Source organism: Peromyscus leucopus, chromosome 9 (assembly GCF_004664715.2).
Source record: "Peromyscus leucopus breed LL Stock chromosome 9, UCI_PerLeu_2.1, whole genome shotgun sequence".
Taxonomy (NCBI): domain Eukaryota; kingdom Metazoa; phylum Chordata; class Mammalia; order Rodentia; family Cricetidae; genus Peromyscus; species Peromyscus leucopus.
This window is the reverse complement of record NC_051070.1, coordinates 4,276,119-4,286,015: the sequence shown is the minus strand read 5'-3', so window position 1 is coordinate 4,286,015 and position 9,897 is coordinate 4,276,119. Positions and strand designations below refer to the sequence as shown.

At 45.9% G+C, this 9,897-nt stretch overlaps 1 protein-coding gene across 8 annotated transcripts in view; it reads left to right on the top strand.

Annotated features, from left to right (window-relative positions):
- The first annotated feature begins 307 nt into the window (after window positions 1–307).
- Window positions 308–9,897, top strand: part of Mbnl2 (muscleblind like splicing regulator 2) — a 159,166-nt gene continuing 149,576 nt past the window's right edge. For 3 of the 8 annotated variants that reach the window (XM_028868221.2, XM_028868222.2, XM_028868219.2), the window contains exon 1: window positions 309–556. The gene's annotated coding sequence lies outside the window, so the exon portion shown is untranslated. Of the gene's footprint in view, window positions 557–9,897 lie in introns of all 8 variants that reach the window. The other 5 variants (XM_028868226.2, XM_028868224.2, XM_028868225.2 and 2 more) reach the window with 3 other exon arrangements.

Below are 9,897 nucleotides of genomic sequence, written 5' to 3'. Positions count from 1 at the left end.
TATTTCCTGGCCATCTTAGGAGTTTCGTGTCTCCCGGAGTATTTACGATGCATCTCCCAGTTCTGGGCTGGCTGTCTCGAAGCGTGTTTGTCTGAGCTACCCGTCTCTGTGCTCTGCCAATTATGTACCACTTTGTCTCGGTGCTATGACTGCTTTCTTCGGAGAGGGAGATCCCTCTTCCATCAGTATGGACGCACTGTTTTCAGACCCTGCCAGCGCTGGGTTGCTGTGTCAGTCATCCTATGAGGACCAGTTTCAGACGAGGAGGACTGACGAGCTGGCCAGGGATTGGCTGGCCGCGCCTGGGCGGGGCCTGTGGGAAGGAAGGGCTGCAGCTCACAGCAACAGAGTTTAGACTGTCTTTGCTTCATCATCTGAAGGTAAAATTTTCCAGCCACAGCCGGCGGCTCGCAGAGTACAATAAACAGGGACGGACGGAGAACTCCTTGCATGGACCTCTCTTCCTCATGATGCGGTGGAGAAGCCGCGGCCACTCGGTCCTGCCAGATGTTCTTGGGGTTACTGTACATGAGGAGGACAAGCAGAGCTAAACAAGGTAGGAGGACCCCCCCACCTTTTTTTTTTTTTTTTTTTTTTTTAAATGTTTAGAGTTTGCTGCAGTATGCTGCATTCCATGTGTGTGCTTAGGGAAGCCAGGGAGACCGGATTCCACTAATTCGAACGGAATACTCGCAGGAAACCCTGGAGTTTTACGTAACATTTGGATTTGAGAACAAGATGTGGCAGAGCCGGAATCTACGCCGCCCGGTTGGGGGTGAGGCATAAAACCGAGGGTTTTATTTATTTATTTAAAGAACAGACCCATTTATCATTATTTTTTAATTACTTGAGAGATTCTGGCCATTATTTTCTTAGAGAATGTTTTTACTGCTATAGTGAGATACAGGATAAAGTTTACATGGATCCTATTCTTTGAAAACATACTTGAAATTAAGAATTAAAAACATAATCATGGTAAATAATCATCGGTTGAACGTTTGGAACCGAAATATTTCTGTTTCTTAGAAATTGGGGGCCACCCTGGTGCTCCAGGGCAACGGCTTTAATTGAGTTTCAAAAGCACATTTTAACCACCAAGCCAGAGGTAGCTTCCTGGCTAGTCTTAGACACTGTAGTTCAATGTTTACATTGCTTTTCCTGGCAGCCTCCGTCTTTGTTTCCAGCTTAAAAGTGGGACCATTATATTCAAAAGTAAAGCTGGGTTAATACTGCTTACTGCAATTATCTGATCTGTATGCATTTTTAATGAGAACACACAGCCAGCAGAATAATTTAATGAGAGCAGGCTAGCTTTTAAAGCTGGGTTCTCACTATGCCCAGCCAGATCAACTTTCTTGCCGAGAAGCAGCGGCTAGAAAGGTTGAAGCAGATTTATTTTTAACACACTTGGCCCAGGAGAAGGAAAAGATCTCTCTGTGTTAAAGAATTCTTTCTGCCCTTTTCCGTTTTAAATTTCTGCCAGGCATGAGGAAACCATGCTTTTTTGTTAGGCCTTGGAAGCATGTGTTTACAATAAATGTGTAACATTTTTAGAATAGTTAGCAAGCGCTGAAGCGGAGGAGAAAAAAAAAAAAAACAACTTGCCTAACCGCCACCCCCGGGAATGTTCCAACGTTCCTCTAAAAGTCTTACTGTCCCTTTAAAAGACAAAGATTAAGTAGGAAAATATGTATATTTAGGCGACAATGTGGAACAAAAGTGAAGCAGGAGACATTTTTACAGTCTACATAAGGGGAAGTTTCTTCCTCTCCATTCTGAGGGGCAGCCGCGTTCATTTACAGAAGGGCGATGCCACGTAGATTCTTCTAGACCCACTGTTTTTACTTTCAAGGAGAAGTGCAGGACACTAGCCCAGAACTTCTGACGTCATCCCCCAACTATTTCTGCTGTGTGTTCTTTTATTCAGCTTGTGGAGAGGAATATTTCTCTCTGTCCAGGCCAGGAACATTCGCACTCCCAGTTGGCAGGACCTGAGTTATGTCTTCCCATTTAAACCCACAGCCCATCCATCCCCCTTCACAGGCCAAATGGGGTGGCTTCTCCTACCTGCCTGTCTGCGCAGGTTTCTGCAGGCTTCTGGCTTGGCTAGTGAAAAGCCATGGGGAGCCTTGGGGAGCTGAATTTCACTTTCTTTCTGGCCTAACTCTCCCGTGGGGGTGCAGCTCTGTAAGGCTATCTATGTGGACCATCCCCGGGCCGGGGTTGGGGTGGGGTGGGGGGTGGGGGGCATTCCTAGCTCCCCTGGAACCATTATCAAGGCCCAGGTTATGCCACCAAGTTCAAGGTTGCCTGGCTGGCGGTTGGCAGCCGCTTCCACGGGTAAAGCCCCATGTCCTAGGGCAGAGGGTTCAAAGGGAATGAAACACAATACGGCCTGCTGTTAACCCCGCGTCACAGGTGGCAGTCCGGAGAGACTCTGATTGTACAGATCAGGGGAAAGGGTGGTGCGCACTGAGCTGCCTTTCAAAGAAAGAATTTGGGTTAGAGGACACTGCAGTTCCCAGGAGTCCCTGCTCCCAGCCGGCCTCCTCCTTCCCACCACTCACTCAATGTGGCCTTGAGCAAGCGCCTACCTCAGTTTCTCTCTTGTCAAAGAACATGTAGTACTTATTACACTTTCCCTCATTCTAGAATTCCAGGGAAAGGATCTTGTACAGACAACAATAACAAAAGTTGTTTGTCTCCTGGCATTATGAGCTGTGTAAAGTACAAAGGGAAGAGACCTCTGTGTGGAGACGTTGTCGGCAATGTCTTAGGGTGTCTGGATATAAGACCACAAATACAAAACCCTCTAGTCTCTGTCAATTCCATATACGTTTTCTAAGGATGTGTATGCCTAAACCAACAAATGAAATTTCCAAGCGTGGTTGTTTGAATTTCCTCCATCGATCTGATCTAATGCTCTAGAAGCTAGGTGAGCCGGCCTCTTTCCAACAGTAGGCATCATCGTGCCTTAGAGCCGAAAGTGATCTGGTCTAACGCTCTAGAGGCTGAGCGAGCCGGCCTCTTCCCACAAACAGGAGGCATCACCATGCTGTAGTGACCCAAGTGTTCAGTGCTATTTTTACTTTGACTCTTGTCTGAAATTTGTGAAAGTGGAGTGAATACAAGAGAAAACTGGGTGGAAGGGAGAAAAGGACGCTTGTGAAATACACTGGCCACGTCGCGCTCCTGCCTCACAGCCTGCCTTCTCTTTGCTCGTTGTTTTAATTTGCTGTTGCCATGGTGAAAACAAATCAATATCACATGGCTCCCAGCCAGTCCCGCGCTCGGGGAGCGCCATAGAAATCCAAGAGCAGGTACTCAGGATTTCAAGCAGGAATCGGGAGAAGAGGATTTAGATACTGAGCTTAAGCGAATTCCTCCTGTAGAAGGAGTAGGTCAACCCGACCCACGTGTTCTCTGCCTTCCTTCTTCCCTTCTCTTACCAGCAAGAAAAAAAATATGGGAAGAAAGACAGGCTGACATGTTTATGTTTTCCAAAATAACAAAAGAGTAGCGGTGCAGAAGCAGGAAGAGGACTTTGCAGTGGGCGTTGGGTTCTTGTTAATGAAGAGATGGTACGGGGATGAGAGGCAGTAGTTGTGGAGAACATAGTTTGGGTGCCTTCAGCACCTCCACAGAGAGCTATTCCTGAGAGGCCCTTGGGTCCTTAACAGCTACTCCTGGTCTGGTCCGTCAGACAGAGAGCTGGCCAAGAGGAAGCAGGTGGGCAGTGGGGGTGAGGACAGCAGACAGGAGCCTCCATCACGACAGATCTGCAGGTCAAAAGTCAACCCCGGGAGCCCAGAAGAACCCCAAGGTCACCACTGCACAGAGAACAGGACAGTTTTCCCTTCCCACAGAAGCTGCAGAGGCCCAGTCTGAAGCTCTGAGGAGAGCAGGGAGGAGACCTCAGAAAACAAATAAAGGGTCAGGAACCCGAGAGCTTCCTTTCTGGAAAGAGCCACTCAGACAGGCAGATACACGCGTTCCCACTGCTGTGTGGAGCAGGGAACTTGGATTTCCCCGCTTTGGAAGGATGGAGTCCTAGCTGGGCTTGGGGGCAATCGGTTACAGTACTATTGTCGCTTCCAGCATTTCAGTCAGACCAGTTTTTGTTTTCCTTCTTGAAAATGTGTGCAAAATGTCCCTTGCAGCAAGAGTAATCATCTCAGTGGGGAGTCAAAGGTGATTCCCAGCAGTGCTTGCTCCAGGCCTGGGCCTCCGAGGGCTGGGCTTCGTCATCGCTAGGCCCCGCCTCCACTGAGGCACTGAGTAAAAACAGGTATGTTTGATAAGGCCTCAGCTGTCTTTGCGGGGCCTGAGCCCCAGGCTGGTGGACAGTTTTCAGCTGGCCTTCTCTTACTCCCCCTCAATATGACAAAACATCTTGGACTCAACAGTGTGCGTTAGTGTTTCGAGAAAGAACGCATTGTCTAAGGTCTCTTGGGTCAGCTATTCCATCAATCAATCAACAAGTGTTTGTTAAACATCCTTTGGGCAGGCTCTTGCATTTGTTAGAACACAGTTACCTAGTACCTGCCTTTGTGTATAAGCACAAATACACCTGCCATAAACCCCAAATTTCAAAGGCTTTAAAACATCGTTATTAGCTATTATTAAGTTAGCATTTTTAATCATCAGATATTGATTTTAATCTAGACATAATTCTGGTAATTAGGGCCAGAACAAAACAGATTTTAAAGAGGTTTTTAGATTACAGACATCTCTACTTAGCTATCTGCACTTTCTTCAGCTCTGCTGGATTTCTTAACCATCAGTGATGTATGATTAACATAGAGGGAGATGAGCCATGGTGTCAGGGTGCTTGAAACATCCAGCACAGAGAGCTTGTGGGAGCTTTCAGAGTCTCAGCAACCAGAGCTTCAGCCTGCAGTGGCAAGGGACCCTGGGCAAATCATTTATAAAGCCTTAAATGCCAGCCAGAACAAAAGGAAATCTTAGACCCTCTCCCACTTCTGAGCTGCTGCCTGCCCCCAACAGCCCATGATGCAATTATGAGGAAACCCGATGCTGCCTCTGGAGGATTATACTTCCCCGCATTCTTTCTTAAATGCAGGGTTTTTGTTGTTGTTGTTGTTTTGTTTTAGTTGATTTCCTCCTCTTTAAGTTGTTTTTGATGGTGGTCGTTTGGGGGATTTTGCCCCTGGACATATTTTCTTTGGACGAAGACAAATTATGTGAGGCTGAAGGACACAGTTAGTGCAGAGCTGAGGGAGAAGGCTCAGAACGCAGCCTCTCTCTTTAAAGCTTTTTTTTTTTTTTTTTTTTTTTTTTCTAAATCAGCCCTGGGTATCCGTTGCTGAAGGAGCTGGGCCCAGGTTAGGAGCATCCATGGAAACTGGCTGATGAAGAGCTGGGGGGTGTAGGTCACCTTAGTGGGGACAGGAGAGGCTGTGTGACATGGCCAGTCTCTTCCCTGAGAGTCACCTTAGTGGGACAGGAGAGGCTGTGTGACATGGCCAGTCTCTTCCCTGAGAGTCACCTTAGTAGGACAGGAGAGGCTGTGTGACATGGCCAGTTTCTTCCCTGAGAGTCACCTTAGTAGGACAGGAGAAACTGAGTGACATGGCGAGTCTCTTCCCTGAGAGTCACCTTAGTGGGAACGGGAGAGACTGTGTGACATGGCGAGTCTCTTCCTTGAGCTGTCTGCAGCACACAAAGGGTAGGAAAACAGATCCTTACAAACAAGATAAGAGCAAAGCACAGCTTGTCCTCAGAAGAATAATCAACAGATGTGGGGCTCCTTGCCCTTGACCAGGGCTTTTGCTGGCATTGTCTCCATTAACAGCCCCAGTGAGGAGTTAAAAGTGGGGACCTAGATTAAGGCTCTCTGGGTAAAACTCCAGGAGCTGAGTTATTATTAGGTTTTAAAACTTTTATTTGTTAGAGAACCGGGGATATACCCCAGCTGGTAGAGGGCATCTCGGGCATACTTGAAGCCTTGGGTCAGTCCTTACCCAGTACCACAGACAACCAGGCATGGTGGAGTAGATCTGTAATCCGAGCACTCAAGAGCTGTAGGCAGAAGGACCAGAAGTTCAGAGTCATGCTTTGTTACATAGTGAGTTCTAGGCCAGCCTGGGCTAGTGTGTGTGTGTGTGTGTGTGTGTGTGTGTGTGTGTGTGTGTGTGTGTGCTTTTATACTTCCCCCATCCTCTGTGGTTGATTGACTTGGATTTTGAAAGCACAAGAAAAACTCTTGAATGTCCCAGGTACCAGATGTGCGGATACAGAGTCATGTCGCCACCTAAGTACTTTCGTAGACAACATTAAACCTAGACAGCATAAAGGTAAAGCCCTCAGAGAGGTAGATTTCTCAGCTCGGATTACTTGAGTAAGCTTCGGCATAAAGCCAATGCTGACCCCATACCCCAACCCAGTCACACAGCTGTGAGGTGTTTCTAGAATGCACAATTCGTGAATGGTTGTGAATGCCCTGAAGGCCAGAGAATAACCAAAGTCAACAATGACAGCAACTTCACAGCCTTCTGTTCCTCAGAGAACATCTCACCGAGTCTCTTAAACTGCTAGAAAGATGGGGTGTGTGTGGCTATTTTAGGGGCATTCTTTACAAGCGAGATGCTTTACATATATCTTATGCAACTGGAGTTTAGAAGATTGTCAGAGCCCCACCAGATCAATAGTGCTCCCAGTTTGCTGATAGAAGAAAAGAACTCTGAAGATTTGGTAACAGCCACATCATGGCAAAAGTCCAGCATGGCTAGGACTTAAACTAAGGCCTCTGAGAGTCCCAAGTCCTATAGGTAACGTAATTGTAGATTTTTCAGCTGAATAAATAAAAGAGAGATGAAATTAAATAACTTATAGAAAGAACTGAAGTCTCAAGGTAGAAAGATAAATTGTTTTAGAAATTTCAGACTCACTTAGTCTCTAGTAAATTCTAAGTGTAATAGTTATGGTGACATCTTACAGATATATGGTATTTCAGATTTGATGTTTATTATCTCCTCTAGTGATCAGAACCCCCACTTCCTGTTTAACAAATTAAATGAAAACAGGATTTGAGTGAGGTTAAATAATATACTACAAGTTTTAGTAGCCCCGAAGTGGAAAAGGTAGTCCTTAAACCAATGGAAATTTACACACAGGACATTTAATGAGCCAAATGAATCACACTGTGGTCTGACTTGAAGCTTTCATACAATGCATATTACACAGTTGAGCAGAGCCCGACCCTAGCAATCTGGAGAAGATAGTAATGTTTTTAATTAAGAGATTGAATTATCCTTTAAAAAAATCTATAAATTTCTGGCATCCTAAATGCAAGCTTCAATTAATCAAACTAAAAGTATTAGGGAAGTGCATATGGTATAGATGATTTAGTGCTTACAGTTTTAACGTTCTGAGAATTTGGGAAAGAAGAGCTGTGTTTGGGTCAGAAAGTAGACAGGACTTCATGGAGAAGGGATACCTTGATTGGCTGTAAATGCAAGCATTTTGTCCACATCAGCCTTTCTAATTTGGAAAGTCAATACCCCAGGCCAAGGATAAGATTATTTAATAGTAAGGGGAGAGTGCAACTTATATATTACTTAGTGTTCTAAACTGTCAATTTTCATATGTATTTGATAATGTATAGATCATATTGGCATTGTTATTAAGGAACTACTGTTCGGATGGTTTCTGATTTAAGATCATGTTTTATAATAGGAACTGAATGATCAAGAGGCATGGGGAGCCCAGGGATCAACAGCTCAGGGAGGGGGAATACTGGCGGGGGTAAGGGACCACGGAGATTGACTTTGCCGACTAGGGAGTCAGGGTTAGGGGATAGTGAGCAATCAGGCTGCATGGGACAGTTGGAATCAACAGGGTGGAGCCGAAGAGCCATGCAGCAGAGTTTAGTGTTTTTATCCTACAATATAACACTTCCTAAAGATTTTATTGGGATTTTTAAGATAGGGTTTGAGGTTAGACCATTTGTCATGAGTGATGCCACTGGACAAAAATTTTACAATATTCCAGGCACAACGTAGGGAAGAGGTAGATGAAAGTGGAGGAGGAGATCCAAAAGACATCAGAACAGAGAAAACAAGAGAAGCTAGCCAGAGCTCAGGAAAACTCGAAACACATTATAGCTCTATCATAAGAGATACTGATGGTGCCGTGACTGAAAAGCAGATAGTGAGAGCAAGAGACTAGCCAGTGGGAACAGGGTTGGAGGAGGAGAGATGATGAGCTGTGAGCTTTCAACACAGCACTTTTAGCCAATAATGGGGTAGTCTGTGGAGTTGTAGACACTTGACAAGGAGGGAAGCGGGTGGAGAGGGGGTGGAGAGCAACCCAGGCCCCAGGCTGCCGGTTTCAAAGCCTGAGACAGCTGTTTTGAAGCTAGAGTTGATGTCATGGATACTCACTACCACATGGAAAGAGGGAACATTAAGGAGAAACAATTGACCAATGGTGAGCCTTGAAAAAAGTAGTTGGTGGCCCAGAAGAAGCTAGGAGCAAAGAATCAGGAAACTAGGTAGACATAAAAGAACAAGATAGTTTAAAAAAACAAGTAAGCAAAACTCTTGAGGACCATATCCTAATCTCCATGAATCCACAAGAATCATTTGTTTACTTTTCTTGTTGCTGGTCAAAACACCCAATGAAAGCACCTGATGAAAGGCAGGTTCATTGTGGCTCACGGTTTGAGGGTATGGGCCATCAGTGCAGGAAGCTAGGATAACAGGACCTGACAGATTTGGCTGCATCACATCCACAATCAGGACTGGAAAAGAAAGCTGAGGACACCCCACCCCACCCCCCAGTCCTTGGAATGGTGCCCTCCACGTTTAGGGTGGGTCTTCTCATCTCAATTCACTCAATCTCAAAACTCCTCCACAGACATGCCCAGAGGTTTGTTGCCATGGTAATTCTAAATCCCATCCAGTTGACAATCAAAATTAATGATCACAGCCTCCTACATGTATTTCACCCTCTTAAGCAGGAGTCTCTGGCAATGGTCCTGTTGGAGGCAAGCATTTGTTTATAGTCATGTTTAAAGTTACAGAACAGTGGGTGTATAAGAGAACATTCCTAGCTGCATCTTCCATATGTATAGGTGACTTAAGAAATAGATTTTCAGAGGGAGAGCATTTAAAAGCAAAATTATTGAGACTTTTGCATCTGCCTTTTAAAATACGTATTTTCGGGATGTCGCTAGTTAGGATGGTAATTCCAAAGTGACGTGTCACCAGACACTGGGTGTCTTGTTTTTCCTGGGTCTGGAGGTCTCTCTTGAACTCAGCATAAGGACTGCCTGGAAACAAATTCTCAGGTTGAAAAAGTGTTTGGTGTGGTTGGGACCCGCTTGCCAGATGCCTCCCAGGACTAAACCAGAACAGTACTTCTCCAGCATCCATGTACCTGCAGGTCACCTGGGGATCTTATTAAGAACACAGATTCCGATTCAGTAGGTGGGGGGGGGGGGGCAGGATGGTTAACACTCTGCTTTTCTAACAAGCTCCCAGAGGATGGAGATGATGATACCACTCATCCTACTCACCCGGAGCCTCTGGAACACTGGGGCAGCTTGCAGAAAAATGCCTGCCAGTAGCTGATGAGTCTGGGATAGCTCACCTGAAGAGCCCATGTAGGGTAGAGGCCAGCAGCCACTAGTCTGGGTAGCTTCTGCAGGGTGCTGAGTCTCCCTTAGAGGTCAGATCATACCGATGTCACTTCCTAGTCTTAAGCTACTCTAGCTAGGACGGGAAAGGTGAAGGCAGTGGTGACGACAAGTGACTACATAGAGTCGTCTGTGGACATCTCCTATGCCGAAGATGTCTGTGATCATTGTGTCTGTGATCACAACCTGTATAAGAAGTTTGATCGCCACCCCCAGGCACGGCCTCTGAGTCTTAG